We start from the raw sequence: 18410 nt of genomic DNA, 5'->3' as shown, positions 1-18410 counted from the left end.
CAGTGTTGGGTAGAGAACAAGATGTGTGGACCTGTCTCTAAACATGTGCTGAGATTTCCTGTAGAAATTTTGTTTCAGCTCTTCTCAAGTGGTGTTCTCCCCTCTCTTTCCCTCACTGTTTCTCTTACACTTGGCCACACTGAACAAATGCCCTTCATACTGAGGTTCTGACCAGGGCAGGGGTGAGTATGCTGCAGGGCAGTATGTCAAGATTGAGCCCTTGCTTCAAGGGGAGAACACTTTCATTCTGCAAAATACCTTCTTGCTTTGTAGTTAGCAATGTCCGGGAAAAAGTGAAGTTTCTTAGTCTGGGTTGTTCCCCACCAATCTATGCCCATGTGCCACAAGTTCTGCTTTTGGAAGTAGCCTGTTCACCACTCACCTGGGTCTATATGTGAGGGGGAATTTCAGCCACTACAGACTTCCTCCATTGTACACTGGTAAAACCAGAGGCCACTCACAAGTTCCTCTCATTCCCCACCCTAAGGAACTCAATAAGCAAACCATATTAGCAATGGGATAAGATCAAGAACATGATGGGAGATTAACTCTTGAAGCCCCAAACTGAATTTCACCTGCATCAGTTGATATATAAGCATTTCATTCAATTTTATGTGTACCATGAAATCTTGACTTTAACCTAGAAGCAATAAAGCTGCTAAATAATCCACTTCTGTCTCTGAGATGGATCTGAAGTCTCCCCTTAGATACCAGCCTGGGAGTGATCAGAACCACCTGGAGGCCTGGAGGAAAAGTAGAGAAGCGAAGTACAGTCCTGATGATAAAGTTAGTGCAGACAGAGAAGAAGGAAGGGAACAATAGCATACACAAATCTTGAAGTGGGTAATAGGATAATAGGTGATTGTAATTGTGGAGATTGTGTCATTGAGAACAACGAAGATAAGTTGTCTGATTCATTGAGCACTGAAAGATAGCTTAAGCAGCTACTGGGAGGTTTAAAAATATATTGTTTTACACAGAGAGTCTTCTAGAAAAGTGGAATAGAATTCTATTTCATATGCTGGAGGATATTTCAGCACTGTCTCTTACGACAGGAAATTGCCTAATAAGGATAGATATTTTGTACCAGCCTTCCTGCTTTCAGGGAATGCTATGTCACCACCATTACCAACCATGCTTGGCATACAAGTAATCGTAAGTGTACCAATGTTATCAATATAATTAATGAAATTGATTCTCTGTCTGATGAATTAGAACCAAATAATATGCCATGAAGCTTGATAACCAGAAGAAAGTCCAGAATTTGAAAAGCTTCCTAGGAAGGAGAGTTATCTCCATAAAGGGAAATACTAAAAGCAACATAAAATACTTGTTTACACTGTCATATTTGTACAGGATCATCACTATTAACATAAAATTCAACATAGATTACTTTCTCACTGTTGCGTATAACTGATGTTTTATCATAGGATATCACAAAATCTTCTCACTCATAATGTAAGTTCAACCACTTGCAGGGAGAAAACAGATGAAGTTACCAAATAATTGTATAGAAGAAAACAGATTTCTAGATGCTTATGATGTGAACTGCTACTTACAGTGTAACCTGACCTTCAGAAGGCCTTTTGAAATAGGGTAACAGGGATCCTTTTCCATGATGGGAATTTGGAGAACTAGAGAAAAACTTGCTGAGTTGAAAGGTGAAGTTTCTGGAAAATATGTTCCTGAAAATATTTAACATTCATATTAATTGGAGAGGTTTTCCCCCTAAACATCACCTCAGTATGTGTAGTTTTTAAAACCAGTTCTTTCCTCTACCTCTACCAATTTATTCTTCAAGCTATTTCTAACCACAAGCAACCAAAGTAAAAGGGTTTCAAGTCATAGCCACATCACACAGAGGTCCCGTTACCTCAGACCTTGTTTGGTGCTTGAAGGTAATTTTTCTCTCTACTAAAACCACATGCAACATCAGTCATCCTGAAGTATTTAAATCAGAAACAGGTGTTTATGTAGATTCTGCTACTGAGTTTTCGTGTTACAGTAAGACCAGACCTGTAAGCATGAGATGCAAGTATGTTCTGTATTCTTTCAAGAGCTGTATTTTCCATTGAACTTGTTTGATCTGGAGACAATGTGGCTTGTGGATCTTGTATAGCATCCTTTAACATCAAACCTGCTCTTTTCTCCTAAGAAAGCCTAACAGTCTCTCTGACTCTGGAATCGGTGGGGTCTGGAGCTCTAGAGCACAATCCTCTGCATTTAACTCTTCATAACTGAGTTGAAGATGTGAGGTGAAATACCTTTGTTGCATTTTTCCATACTGAGAGAGTAAGAACCATAAAATGGCTGCTGCAAGTTGCTGCTGAGAGGAATTTTTTTATAGCCCTTTTTTCATGTGGAGCTTTACCTCAGAATCCTTAACAGTCTGAATGTAGAGTCCACTGAAATGAATATGTACTCCCCATTCATATGTGATAGGGTATCACTCACTGATACTGCCTTGTAATACCTACAGGTTTATTACCATGGCTACATTTGAACAAAGATTTTTCCTCATTATATGAGAATAGAATAGAATAGGATAGGATAGGATAGGATAGGATAGGATAGGATAGGATAGGATAGGATAGGATAGGATAGAATAGAATAGAATAGAATAGAATAGAATAGAATAGAATAGAATAGAATAAACCAGGTTGAAAGAGACCTTTGAGATCATCGAGTCCAACCTATCATCCAACACCACCTAATCAACTAAATCACGGCACCATGCACCCCATGCAGTCTCTTCCTAAACACCTCCAGTGATGGTGACTCCACCGCCTCCCTGGGCAGCACATTCTAATGGCCAATCACTCTCTCTGTGAAGAACTTCCTCCTCACCTCCAGCCTAAACTTCCCCTGGCACAACTTGAGACTGGTGCTGGTTGCCTGGGAGAAGAGACCAGCCCCCACCTGGCTACAACCTCCCTTCAGGTAGTTGTAGACAGCAAGAAGGTCTCCCCTGAGCCTCCTCTTCTCCAGGCTAAGCAACCCCAGCTCCCTCAGCGTCCCCTCATAGGGCTTGTGCTCCAAACCCCTCACCAACTTTGTTGCCCTTCTCTGGACATGTTCCAGCAAGTCAACCTCCTTCCTAAACTTAGGGGCCCAGAACTGGACACAGGACTCAAGGTGTGGCCTAACCAGTGCTGAGTACAGGGGCAGAACGACCTCCCTGCTCCTGCTGGCCACACTGTTTCTGATACAGGCCAGGATGTCATTGGCCTTCTTGGCCACCTGGGCCCAGCTGAGCATCCCCTCCTAGAGCTGATGCAGTTTCTAGTGGCAAAAAAGTTCTTTTGACAAACCAGCTTTCATGAGTTCCTGAGATTTATGTACAGAAGCTGTATGGGGACTTTGCCAGTGAGAAATGTCATTAAAATATCGCTGTCTTAATTAACTTCACTATGTTGGCAATGATTTTCATTTGTAGACCAGATTAAACCGTACCAGAATGAAGATAACCATTGTTGTCAGAAGAGGAATAATTTGAATCAGTACTAATCCAGAAAGTCTCATGGATTTTTTAAAAGTAATTATTATATGCAATCACTTACAGAAATGAAAAGCACCTAATTTCTCATTTTATTAGTAACTTTTTAACTGTCCATAGAGCAGAATTCAGGACACATTCAACTTACACATTTCTGCACATTTGTAGTAGTCCCATCTCTCAAAACTTTAGTGTCATTTCAAGGAATTAGCATGGATGAGTGTTCTAATACCATCTACTTTTACCTACAGTCTGTAGCAGCGGTACTAACTTCCCTTCACAGACTTGTGCTTTGAGCCTGAAGTCAAACTGAGGTTCACTTTAATAGTCAAAACTGAACTGTAAGGATGAGGTGCATCTTCAATATGGCTTAATAAGATCCTGTCTCTAGTGAAAAAAACACAAACTTGTTGCTGAAGGCTCAGCAGCCACCTTTGAGGGGTGTCACTTCAAATGAACTCTAGTCTGATGCCACGGACTGAATTTCCATTGGCAGCTGGAGCTCTGAGCCACATGTTCACTTCCATCTGAAAAGAATTCAGTTGACACACTTTTACACTGCTATGTGATGCAATTTGAAGTACAGTAATATTAATTGTAGAAGTGCATTCACTATGTGAACCACACTTACTATGGGAGAAGATTCTTTCCCTGGGTCATAGTGACCTCCGCCAAGCTGTACCAGAAATACCTCTGCTGTGTGGAGGTAGATTTAGGCAGCAATTCTTTCTTGTGAGTGCACCTGTATCTTGCTCTTTTAATGTAAATAATATTTCCCACACTTGCATCTTAATAGGGTTATATCTCTTAGTAATCTCTCAAAAGTCTAAAGAGAAAAAGACTATTCACAAATATGGCTCTATATAGCTGGTGGGTTCACAGCTGTATTCTCTGTTCTCTGTCACCTTTCAGAAGGACTTTGTGTCTGGAAATTCACATGAGCATCAGAACTGAAGTACTAGAAGACAGTGCTCTTTATACATCCTCACAGTAGACATTAGCTGTGTAAGAGGTGAAACATACAAGCCCTGTATCACATAGGACTTTATGTATTTGACTAGGACGAGTATGTATGACTTGTATGTGACACTCAATAATATATTATTTATAGATACTTCTTGTCTCACAGAAATAGGAAAAAATGTGATTCAATTAATTACATTGCATTCATTCGTAAGCTTAGACTGTCTTTACTGTGTAAGTCACATGCAGTTAGATTCTTTAGTCTCCTTTTTGCTTTCTTGCCTGTACTTTTTTCAGGTGCCTTGAAATCTGCAGGGTTTTGGTAAAAAATTGTTGTCTTTCACTAATCCTCTGATTAAAAACGCCATATAACAGCCCAGAGATAATTAGCTCCTCTTAAGCTGTTCAGTTTTTTGGAAGCACAGTTTGCTTACTGCTTTGGCAAGTGCTATGTCTAAAGACTGCAGGTGCATTGAAGGAATTGATTATGTTTTGTTTAGTTGCAGTTGTTTTGCTCTTTATTTTGGTACTGTATTTTTGTGATGTTGTTCTGCTAACAATATATGGGTTGATACTTTATTTCCTCCCTCCTGTTGCTCTGACAACTGTGGTTATAGGTCTTGTGATTTTGCAATCTTTTTTGTTTTTAATACAAGCAATTTCTTTACCTACAGTCCAGAGTTTGACTGTATTGAACTGTATTTAAATCTTCTTCTGGTGGTGCTAGAGGTATTCCATCAGACACTGAACAATTACATTATGCATTAAACAAATGGACTAGGAAGGACTAGTCATGTCTTAAAAGGCTTTCAAAATCTGTTTTTACTGTGGTAATTGAGAGCAATATAGTGGAGAAATACAGAAGAGAGCATTCAAATAGGATTTTGATCTCTTGCACTGGAGAAAGGAGAGAAAGGGAAGAGAGATTCTGAAGCCACGAAGGCCAGAGAGAAGGAGACTGCTGTAGTCAAGGCCATTGGTGGGTGAGAATTTAGGCAATGAGAAGAACATGAAAAACTGTGATCTTACAGGTGTCCTACAAGAGGAAGCTGCACATCCTTGATAAAGCCTGCTTGTGTAGATTGGCATAGTGTCAGAGACACCACCCAAGTGGCAGCAAAAGTAAGAAGAATAGCTTTGCTAGATGAGGGAGATAGAAGGGAAGGAAAACAAAGAGGTTTTGTTCTGACCATGTTGGTAGCAGTGAAACATTTTACAGAATGTTACAGAATAAGCTTAGAGGTATATATGTATCTCAGAAAATGAAATTATCTTCCTGTTTTAGGAGAAGAAAACTCTACAAATGTGACAATTACCAGTGTGGAAAGTCTAGGTTCTTGTGACTAAAAAGATGTCACTGCAGTGACAGAGGGATGCAGAGGAGCAGAATGCATTGGATCTCTAAGTGCTTGTATGGCTGAAGAGGAAAAAGGAAAAGAGGAATTTGGGATATAAAATATCCCAAGTTTATAGGAGTGAATCGATTCACAATAATTCCCAGAAGGAGTTAAACATTTTCTGGGGTTAAAGTGAATCATAATCTGCACACTGTGTGCTGGAAATTCCCTAAATTATTTCAGTGGTCATTAAGAAAAGGGAAATGGTCCTTTTCTGAGTAGGAGATCGTAGGAGACAGAGGAGTAGACACCAAAACAGAGCCATGGCTGAATATTTATAACTCAGATGACTCTGTCCCCAGATTGGTTGACTTCTGCTAGTTGAGAAGGGGACAGGCTCTCCCAATGGCTTTGTCTGTTGACAGCTGTGAACCATTGTGACTGATAATACAACAGGCTGAGGTACTTACAGGTCTGTTAGGAGCACTACATGCGGTTATGTGCAACATGGGCAAATATAGGTAAAAAAATATAACACTACATGCAAAGCCATAACTGTCTAGAGTTTAATTCAAGAACTGAATTCTGTATTTTAAACAATGTCTAAATTTAACATAGTTTACAGATGTGGCATGCTATTACCAATGTCCCCTTTAAAAAAATAAAATAATTATTTGATTCAATAATACAGAAATTAAACTTAGTTTGACCGGTATGAGTACTGTGTTTAGACTTGTATTTTCCAGTCATGACTCAGTGACTGTTCTGTTCTGTTTGTAGGCCTCTGCAAGTCCATGGAGTATTTGTGAGGGATCTGAGAAAAATAACAATTAACCCTATTGTCAGTGGGCTTGAGCTGACCATGTAAATGGGTGTTTTCACCTACACGAAAGCACTTTAGAGATCTGCAAGTGAGAAAGTTTTTGAACTCTCTGACCTAGAGGAACCTCTGTATTTTCCTTGTATATCTTTTCTTCTGAGTACTGTTTGACTACAGCCATCATTCCCCAGTCCCTCACTGGCTGTAGGATTTCTACTGTGGCAAGAAGAAATTACAGGTCTGTCCCAGGTTAGTTTCTCCACCAAACCAGTGCCAAAGTTTTCCTTTGGAGCAGCATGTAGAGGACAGGAATGCTGGTGGTGTTTATCTCACCATCTTAACCCACAGTGTTTCATCAGTCCTGCTCCTGCTCCTCCCTGTTCCTTCTGTCTGCTTTCCTAGAAATACTTCCTTGGTGCTTTGGATAGATGAAGCTTTTTCACTATTTATTCCTAACCATTCATGTAATCATAATTTTTCTAGACCCATCCCCCTTGTCTTTGGTGCTAAGGATGTCTCAGGTACTGTAGAAAATGCCTCTACAGATGGAGATCTAAATATTGCTTTTTGCTTCACAGCTATTGTTCTGGTCATGATATCACTTTGCATGCTTAGTGTAGATTACTTACTGTCAGCTGAGAATAACCCAGCATTAGTGACCAGCATGCCATGGTTTAACCTTTTAGAGGCCAGCACTCCTTTATGCATTGTGCAGAAGTTTTCTGCTACTGATTTTTGGGAATGCATTTCCACTTTTGGTTTATGCTACATAGCTACATACATTTACTGCGAAATTCTGCTTTATACTGAATATTTTTGAACATGCAGAGAGCTTTGAGTGTTCTGAAATGAAAATCATGGTGGTGCATACAGAATTTAAAGCAAATCCGGTCTGCAATTAAACACAAACCCACAGCAGTAGCTGCTGAACTGAGCTCACCATGTAGCTTCCAAACAAGCTGACAGCAGTAGGAATCGTGGTTTATAAAAAGCTGCCAGCAGTGCTGAGCTGGTGAAGAGAAAGAGGAAGCTACAACGGGAAAGAGAAAAAAAAGCACAACCAAAGGCAACTTCGCTTCTCTGCCTTTACTGTTTTTAAATAGATTTGGCACTAAGTTGCTGTTGAGGGTGCTGTGAAGAATAGTGATAACCTCACAAACTGAGCACCCCACAAGATTTATCCCTTTCTGAACATGGCCTGCAAATCATGTCCCAGTTCTAAGGGATTTCTTTTTGGTTTTATGCATACAAGTGAGAATCTGTGTTTGTACATCAGTATGAATATATGCTGCATTACCACAACTATTGCTCAATGGCTTGCCAGTAAAAAGAAGTTTACTAGAACAACTTTTGCCATTTTACTCCTCCTTTGCATGATATGCTGAGCCATTCTCCTCAGACTGTTTCCTGGTGTTCCCATCCACTTCAGGCTGTGGATTCCACTTGATGACAGAATCACAGAATTCCACGTTGGAAGGAACCCCAAGGATTATCTGCTTCCCAACCCCATAGCAGGGAATCAACTAAAGGACCAGTGACTGTATCATCTTGTACTGGGTGTTAGGACTTCGAGATGGTGTTCTTGAGGAGCTCAGTTGCAGACTGGGGCACAGACAGACTCTTTTCACTTTGGGAAGGAACTCCAGCTAATCAGAGGTTCCCTAACCAGAAGGCAAGCCTCCTGTGAGGTTATGTCTTGGGTCTTATTTCAAGTGCTAAATCAGGTGATGGAAGATACACTGCATCAAAGGGAAGGTTTAACAGGAAAGCTAAAACCAGAAAGCCGATGATTAAACTTTGTTGAATTGCAGACTTCTTTATTTTGTGTCTTTCTGCAATGACAGTTTTGACTCTGCATTTTAGTTGAGATGGGATTAATTTTTTTGTGGAGCTATTCAGAAAACTTCAGGGAGAAGAAGACATGCAGGGGGAAAGACATTAGGGCCTCTACAAATTAACTGCATTTTGTATTGTACTGTAGCACAGTTAGCTCTCTGAAAGAAAGACCTGGCAGTCTCTCAGCATGTTCATTGCTCAGAATCTGAATGCAAAGAATCAATAGGAAAACCATATGAAGATGTCTTGATCAGGAGCTGGTTTAGTCCTAGGAAGAGTGCTGCTATTATTATACCCTAGAAGAACTTGGCATGATTCTTAAGGATAAACTGAGGACATGTTTAATCTGCAATCAACGTATATTGTTGCAGTATGGGTCACAATGCTTGCCATCTCTCCTCTGTAAGTGGGAGGCAAAAGGCAGTAACAAAACATGTGAATCCCATGACTTCCTGGCAGCTGGGTTGCTGAGTGTAGTTGCAAAGGGTTGTTTAAACACCCAAACGTTATAACAGTGATTTTTTTGTCATTAGTTTTTTGGCACCAAACCTATTAGTACATTTGCTTGCAGTACCTGAGATAGCAGTATATACACCAGAGTGTTTTATATTTAGCAAACAGCTATGAGTTGGTAGTGGGATCACGAGACAATGCTAAAATTACTTCTTTTCACAGGTTACCTCTTCATTGTGAAAGGATGGCCTAATGGATATGTAATCTTACTCATAACCTCCTTCAAAGAACATTCCCCATTGGCTTTCCATTCCCATTTTGCGTGAGGTCAGGAGAGGCCAGGCTTTTCTTTATGGCCAGAATGTATAGGCTTGGAGAGAGACACTGCCTAGCTGCCATTCAGTCCCACAAAATGCACTTAGTTCTACTGCAGTGTGCACATGCCTGGGATCACTCCCAACTGTGTTTTTGCTATGATGGAAAGAAAGTTTCCTAAATATTTCTCTGTATATTCTCATGATCCAGTCAGATCAAAACTGGATGCAGCTGCTGCAGTTACTCATAAAAATATGATTTCTGAGACAAGAATAATGTCCTCAAGACCTTCAGGGTCAGTCATCACCAAGTGGTCTAGATATGCTTCTAAAGAAACAAGGGCACCTTGACTGATGCTTAAAAAATATAAAGAATATATTAGAAATATAAATATAATAAATATAAAAATATATAAATAAAATAAAATATATAAAGTATAAAAAATAGCACAAATCAGGAAATCATTTTCATGGTGTATCAACAAAATCACTTGTAAATAATTTTTGGTGGTGTTGGTTGATTGGTTGGTTCAACTGAAGTCTTAATCCATCCCAGATTATTTTTCAAAGTCTTTTTTGCATTCTTGGAACAGTCATGACTTGGAATGTGCTGCCCAGGGAGGTGGTGGAGTCATCATCCCTGGAGGTGTTCAAGAGGGGATTGGACGTGGCACTTGGTGCCATGGTTTAGTCATGAGGTCTGTGGTGACAGGTTAGACTTAATGATCTTTGAGTTCTTTTCCAGCCTTGGTGATTCTGGGTGATTCTGTGACTTAAGGTTGGAAAGTAGGTCTGTTAGCCTCTAGTTGTTGTAGGTTTAAAAGGCATTATGTTCTTAAGTCTGATTCATGTTGATTTAGATTAGAATCATAGCAACACAGAATCAACAAGGTTTGAAAAGACCTTAAAGATCATCAAGTCCAACCTGTCACCCAACACCTCATGACTGCTAGACCATGGCACCAAGTGCCACATCCAAGCCTTTTTTGAACACCTCCAGTAATGGTGACTCCACCACCTCCCTGGGCAGCACATTCCAATAGCCAATCTCTCTTTCTATGAAGAACTTCGTAACACGTTCCAGCAACTCAACATCTTTCTTAAACTGAGGGGCCCAGCACTGGACACAGTACTCAAGGTGTGGCCTAACCAGTGCTGAGTGCAGGGCAGAATGAGTTCCCTGCTCCTGCTGGCCACACTATTGCTGATGCAGGCCAGGATGCCATTGGCCTTCTTGGCCACCTGAGCACACTGCTGGCTCATGTTCAGTGCCCCCAATCAGTGCCCCCAGGTCTCTTTCTGTTTGGCAGCTCTCCAGCCACTCCAACCCCAGCCTGTAGCACTGCATGGGGTTGTTGTGGCCAAAGTGCAACACCCAGCACTTGGACTTGTTGAATGACATCTTGTTGGACTCTGTCCATCTGTCCAGCCAGCCAAGGTCCCTCTGGAGAGCCCTTCTTCCCTCTAACTGATCAACACCTGCTCCCAACTTGGTGTCATCCGCAAATGACGTTAGAAAGAAGTTCTTCCCCATGAGGGTGGTGAGACACTGGAACAGGTTTCCCAGGGAGGTGGTAGAAGCCTCATCCCTGGATGTTTTAAAGACCAGGCTGGATGTGTCTCTGGACAACCTGATCTACTGCAGGGTGTCCCCCTGCATGGTACGGGGGTTGGAACTAGATGATCTTTGGGGTCCCTTCCAACCCTGATAATTGTGTGATTCTGTGATATATACAAGTGTCTATATACAAGTCTATATATAATATATATAAGGGAGTCAAAGAGGTTTCATCCAGGCTAGGATGGTGGGGGGGGGGTGTTTAATTTTCCTGATCTTATTACAGTGTTGAAAGTGTATTACTTGTTCTCCCAATTTGATTAGGAACAGAACCTGAAGAGCAAGAATGAAAACAAGGTGAAGTAAAGGACTTTTCCTTTTAAAAGTTATGGCATCTTTTTGTGGGCCTCTTTCATAAAAACAGAAGCCCTTGTTCTTCTTCCATATTCTGTACCATTTTACCCTAATTAAAAAATGTTTAGATTTGATAGACACATGTGGCCATGATCCTGAGCAGAGAGAAGAGGTTGCCTGGAAAATGAGAACTAAGCCCTAAATTCTTAACTTCTTTTTGACTGGTCATTCAGCTTGGCCCTGCAACTGCTCACAAATACATTCTTTCAGGCAGTGATATGAATTTGCTAAATTCTGGAAATTCTGTCACCACAGCTTTTCCTCTTTAACAGACTTAAGATTTATCTAACTGATAGCTACAAGTTCAAGCCTGCATTCATGGCCATGCCACCTGACCATCTGAAGTGAACACACCAAAGGCAAGACTGAGGACTATCCGTGGATTCTGTTGATGACTGATCATTATCTCCGTAGGAAACAACAAGGTTACAGATTGCCCAACACTGCATATGCATGGTTTCCCTAGAACTTCCACATCCCATGCTTTGCTGGTGATCTCCACACTGGTGTTGATCAGTCTGTATGTATCAAGCCTTGAAGAAGAGAAGGGTAGGGTTGGCTTTATTTAACTTATTCACAAGCTTCTGCTGGAACACAAACCATGGACACAGCACCTCCTCTGTCTGTGGTGACAGGTTGGACTTGATGATCTTTGAGGTCTCTTCCAACCTTAATGATACTGTGATACTGTTACCATAGTACTATGTAGACTTTCTGTGAAAGCCTGCTGTTATTTCATGTACATTATTGCTGCTGATAATCAGTGGATAAACAACTTTCATAACAACATTGCAACCTTTCCCCCCACTCCCACCTAGCAGTCTTACAGCTGACTTGATGGTTAGGCATGGACTTGCAGCAGTTTTGTGTAGCCAGATTCTGGATAGCAGCTTTCCTTTCTGGCCAGTACAGGCTCTGTCACTCATGGTGCATAGTTCCAAAGGACTGCAGGTTTATCTGCAAAGGCCTGCCTCCTCATGCAGAAGTTTTGGGCTGTCCTTGTACATTGCTAACTGCAAACTGATGAGATTTGGTCCTTTGTGTTAGTTCAGTTGCAGAAAACACTGTTGTACATTGGGGAAGGTTAGCATCACCCATCAAGCCATCCAAAATGTTGGACAGTCAGAAATTCATAGACAATAATCCCTAGGTTTTGTCTTTTTTTTCACCACCATCAGCATCCATTTGACCACCATTCTTATATTTTAGCATTACATTTCCTCTTAAGTTCCAAGGCCTGTCTGCACCTTGCTGCACATCTTCTCCAGTTGATGAACATAGCAGTAAAGGTTATAAAGAATTGCTTTGCAAGAAGTATACCAGCTTCATATTGCTGCAAATGGAGCTGCAGGCCAGACTGGCAAAGATGTATGTTATTGGGAACTGCAATCATTCTGCTTTTAAAGCCAGGAAGGAAAAATAAGTAAGTTAATAGACTGATTCTCAGAAAGTTTTGCTCAGTGCCTGTTCTTATTCTGGTGGTTTATGTGCAACCCCCTGTGTAGATCCTGTCAAGTATTCTTGATAAAATTTTCAGAAATAATGTGAGTAAAGAAATGGATGCTTGAAGATAGAGCCACAATAGAGCCACTGACACAGATCAAGAGACTATCTAACGGCGTGTCTGGTTTCTTGCAGCCTCCAGCAGCACCAGTGTCTTCATCCTATAAACTGGAAACTCATGAACCCTACACTCAGATAGCTTCAGATCAAATCAGTGAGTGAAAAGAGGAGAAAGTGAAACAAATGCAGTCTGGGGAGAGGAACTCACGCTCTTTCATATTCACTTCTCTGTGAAAACTCAGGGCAGGCCCATGACCAGAATTCAGAAACCAAATGAGCATTAATCCATATTGAATATTTATGTAACACATATATATGGCTGGGAGACCAGAAAGAGTAGGAGAATGTGAAGGTACAGGAAGTTGAAAATGATGTGCAAATATTGGGGAGTACTTTAGACAATGTAGCATATGGTTTAAATAGACGGTTAAAAGCAGCAGTGTTAGCATGGAGGTACAGGAATATAAAGCATTCTCTAGCCTGTGTGTGAAATGCATCCAGCACAATGTAAGCATTTGACAGACGGTCGGGTTGGGCATACGATCACTTTGAGGCATGGGGCTTAAAATAAGATCATGCAGTAACAGAGCTATTTGGTTGAAATAGTAGTCTCTGTTCCTCTCTGGGCTGGCTCCAAATGTCAGGAGTGACCACATACAGCTCCCCAGGAGGGTCCCACCACTCTTTTCTTTTACCACTGCTCTTTTCAGTCTTAAGGGAGATTTTCTTGCTGTCTCCTTTTCATTTTGCATAGTCTTGTTCCCAAAGTGTAGACTTGGGCTGCTTTTGGGCATGGCACTGAAGACAACAGCAAGGAATTAAGGTTTGAATCATGAAACTGTCTGGAGCAGACTGGAGAGCCTGGATCTGAACTGAAGCAGGTTTTTTAAAAACATTTTAGTTTGCCAAAAGCATTTAGTGCTGTGCTGGATAACTTAAAGCACTGAGGAAAGCCTAACATTTCATTCAGTAAGCTTAGCACATGGTAAATCCACACTGCCTTGTCTATGCAAGATTTCTCAAGCATATTTATTAGCATATGTTGGCTAACAGGTGTTAGCCTCCAATTGCTAGATAATGAAGGCACCGAGTTGAGTCTGGAGCTCAAAGTACAATACAAATTAATTACTTTGGGGGGAGATTTTTTGTTGTTGTCCTTTGTCCTTGCAAGCAGATACTTCATATATTCATTTCAGTTTTCAGAGTGCCCTGCTCAGGGAAACATCTTCTGTTATCCTTGTTCTATTGTAGTTATTTGTAAATAGGTGTGGAGAATGTCTCACATTGATACGAATTTATTAATATAAGGTAATAACCAGATGTAACAGGATAGATCTATTCTACATCTTTTAGCCTACATTAGAGGTTTTTTTTTGTCAGTTTCTTTTCCCTTCCTTTTATTTTTCAACAAAAAGAAAAATTCCCTTCTTTTGCTAATGATCTGAGTATCCTTGAACCCTCCAATAGCTTGAATTGTTACTGGTCAAAACCTGTTTCAGTAACCTTCCTGTCCATCTTCTGGTACTGACTTTTGGTTTTGTTGAAAGTTCATCATTTTTTATATATATTAAGAAATAAAGTATTTCTTGCTCTTGTTGTGGAGAATGGGATGTATCTCAAGGAATGGAAATTAGGTGAACAGAAAAAAATACTTTCCAAAGGTTGTATGGGTTTTTAAAAAACTAATCTTATGATTTCTTGTGGGCTGGCTCTTGATCTTTAATAGTTTGGTATTCTGGGCATTCCCCTTCCCCCCTGAATGCATAAGCTGGTAGCCCAACACCATCAGATTTCCAACTCTGGAAAGATTCGGAATTTTTCTCTAAGGATGGGATGGTGATTCATTCTGAGCCCTCACAAGACACTCATGCAGCTGCCCCTGTTTCAAAATCAGCAGCCCCGCCAGCCTGTCTCCATCAGCCTTGAGAAAACAGGAAGCACCATGGCCACCACAGGAAGCGGTGTGCTCTTACACCCACCCCAAAACTGAGCTGCCGAACCTATTGCAAAATGCTAACAGAACACTGCAGGGGACACTGAGAAGAAGATGAGAAATCTGCTGACCTTGGGGCACAGACCTTGCAATTCTTGGCTTCAGTTTCTCAGGCCAACATGTCCTGCATTTCTCAGGCATTGCAGCTTAAATCCCCTCTACCAAGACACTCTTGCTCAGAATGTAAAGAGTTTTTCTTACTTATTTTGTTTCATCCCCAAAACACAGTAGGAAACTTCTTGTCTGGAGGGCTGAGAGACTGAATGATAGGAATAGAGAAGGGGGAGAGGACTGTGTTTTCCTCATCATGATTAACTATATACTCACTTCCTTGGCAACAAGGAAGAAATGGGTGTTTTGGGGGTGGAGATTTATGTGTGTATCTTGTGATTTGGATGTTTTTCATATTAAACAAAACAAAAATACTTCTCACACTCTTGGTTGCAGAGAAAAGTCTCTACTGTAACATTTCTGAAAATGCAGTTACCTTTTGCAGATGAAAGGAGGAGCACGATGAACTGCTTTAAGGAGGAAACACCATTCCTTGGGGGTGCCATGGGGCATGGAATAGAACTAGGAATGGCAGAAAGAAAAGAACAGGATGTTACACAACCTTCAAAAGTTGAGAGAGATAGAACATGCAAAAACATTTGAAAGTTGAGAACGCTTTTTGTTGCGTTTGGCTACTAAAAACATATTGAAAATGTGTTCTGCAATACCATAGGGCAGTTTATATGCTGGATGATGGGCAAGTGAAATTTCAGTAGGAGCTTTTAAATTAAAAAGGCAGGGTTTGTGAGAAACTGCTGCAAAAGATGTACAGTAATAAGAAAGCAGGAGAGAATTAGGAATGGAAGATGATACCTGTTGAGACTAGATCTAGGAATTCTTTTTTCTGCTGGGCATATAATTTGCCTAATAAATACAGATCTGAGAATCTGATCCTGGAAGCCAATCTATTTGTAAATTCTTGTTCAATCACCCAAAGTGTTTTGTCAACAAGTGAAGCTTTAAAGGGTAGAGGTTTTTTTCTTGTTTTAAAATTTGAAATGAGAAAGCATGCCGTTTTGGTTTGAAGCAAATGTTTCATTCCACTCATAAGCAAATCTTGGGGGATTTCCAATTTTGTAAGAAAATTAGAAAAATTTCTTAAAGTGAAAATTCATTCCCTAACTTGCCTTTTTTTTTTTTTCCTTGCCTCTTAATCCTTTTTTTTTTTTTTTTTAAATTTGGTCAATAAAAAGCAATTATTCCTACAGCTCCAACCAACCACAGAAAAGAAGCATTACTGGAAGCTGGAGAAAATACTAAAACCTAAACTGCAAGAATACAGAAAGCCCCCCACAGAGAAGAATGTTGTATTTGAAGATGGTGTCATCAGAATGTTACACAAATAACCCTAGGAATTGGATTTGGCTTTACTAAAGCAGCAATGCTGTATGTAGAATCCTTAAGGAATCTTGCCTGGGTGTGGATTACGGACCAATATTCAGCAGAGTGGGTACATGCATTACCTCTGCCACTCAGCACTAGCTACTCTGTGTCTTCTTTCTCTTTCACGGTTCAATTGATCATTCTCCATGGTGAGTGGAAGTGAGTTCTGCAGTAAATTGTATATTTTACCTGCTGCCATTACTATGGGGAAACTTCTACCCAGATTTCTGTTCTCCAAACTGCTTAAGAACAGAATTTATAACACTTTCAGCACAGCTTACTTTTGAAAACCCTTACTCTGAGATGAAAACTTCAGAATACTTCCTTTTGAAGTTACTCTTCTATAGAGATTGTTTCTGTTTTGAAGTCGTTCAGCAGGCAACTTCAGTTTGTTTTGTAACTCCCCTCTCTTGACAGCACGCCCTTTGGAATGTTTGTAAAGCTCTTAACTGTGGGTTTTTTCCTGCCATGAAATACATTTTCATTTTGTGTGTGCACACAGATGAGCCGCATGACTAGTGACGATATTAACACATCCATATTCTCTTCATTTTGATCTAACACCTCTCTCTTCCTGCTGGTTATTCTGTCTGTTGGCTATTTTCAAGTATCTAAAAATATGAATAAAATCATGGGTGTTAGTGGAAGAATCCTGCCATGCTGTTCACATCTTTTCTCCTGAAAACTATGATACAGTTACCCTTTTGATGGCAGACTAGGCAAAATATGTGGCTGATCCTGTTTGTTGCTAGTAAAATGTCTCCGTTTACACTCTTGTCACAGATTTTCTACAGAGATCTTAAGGAATTCCCCCCCACACACACACTCACCCCACCCCCACCCCCTTGGACAAATCAGCATGTCTTGGAACTCCATGGTATGCCTTACCACTCTGCATCCAGACAAAACAAAATTACTGGCTTGCTTAAATTTGAAGTCTGCCTTGAGTTGTGTCCAAATGGATATATTGTGCATGTACTTAAGACAGGACTTCTGGGACTCCATCTCCAACCCATGTAAACTTGAAAAATAACCTGTCCTGATCAAGAGAGAGATTCTTATCATGTATGTTTCTGTGAAGACCTGCTCTGGAAACCAAACATCCAGAAACAAACTGTTCCACCACTTCTTCCTCATTTACTTTATTCATCTTTGAGTACAACTCACGGTTTGCTTCCAGCTGTTTTCCAGAATAGAATAGAATAGAATAGAATAGAATAGAGTAGAATAGAATAGAATTAACCAGGTTGGAAAATACGTTTGAGATCATCGAATCCAACCTATCACCCAACACTATCTAATCAACTAAACTATGGCACCAAGTGCCCCATCCAGGCTTTTCCTAAACACCTCCAGTGATGGTGACTCCACCACCTCCCTGGGCAGCACATTCCAATAGCCAATCTCTCTTTCTGTGAAGAACTTCGTAACACGTTCCAGCAATTCAACATCCTTCTTAAACTGAGGGTCCCAGCACTGGACACAGTACTCAAAGTGTGGCCTAACCAGTGCTGAGTAAAGGGCAGAATGACTTCCCTGCTCCTGCTGGCCACACTATTGCTGATGCAGGCCAGGATGCCGTTGGCCTTCTTGGCCACCTGGGCACACTGCTGGCTCGTGTTCAGCCTACTATCAACCAGTACCCCCAGGTCCCTTTCTGCCTGGCCACTCTCCAGCCACTCTGACCCCAGCCCCCATGGGTTTGTTGTGGGCAATGTGTAGAACCCTGCACTTAGATGTGTTAAATTTCATGCCGTTGGACTCCGCCTATCTGTCCTCAACCTATTTCTAGCTTAACATTTATTGAGACTGATTTTTTTTTTTCCTTATGACCAATCTAAGTACTATTAACTACTGCAGATTAAAAAAACATTCTGAGAGGAAAAATCACACATTATCATTAATTTCCATTGCACTAAAATACAGAGCAAATGAACATGATCAGGGGGTTTCAGTCTTCTTAAACTTTGTGTGCTTATTAGACTATATCATGCTCTGAAATGTGTGCCTTATTAGTGGTCTGACATGCAGTATGAAAATATGTGAGGCAAGAAACAGAAGGAAAGGGGTGCATTTTATGCAAATAAACTCAGTGTTCAGGACTAGTGATTTTTAGGTGCTTAGGAAGCTGAGAGGTTGTTTTAGTCAGAAAGACTTTTTCCAGCCTCTCAGTGAAGAGGGCATTAATTGATTGGATTTGACATAACCCTTTGCAAGTCAAGTAGGTAC

This window comes from Dryobates pubescens, chromosome 5, assembly GCF_014839835.1.
Source record: "Dryobates pubescens isolate bDryPub1 chromosome 5, bDryPub1.pri, whole genome shotgun sequence".
In the NCBI taxonomy this organism is placed as follows: domain Eukaryota; kingdom Metazoa; phylum Chordata; class Aves; order Piciformes; family Picidae; genus Dryobates; species Dryobates pubescens.
The sequence above is the reverse complement of the archived record's forward strand: the minus strand, read 5'-3'. Positions refer to the sequence as shown.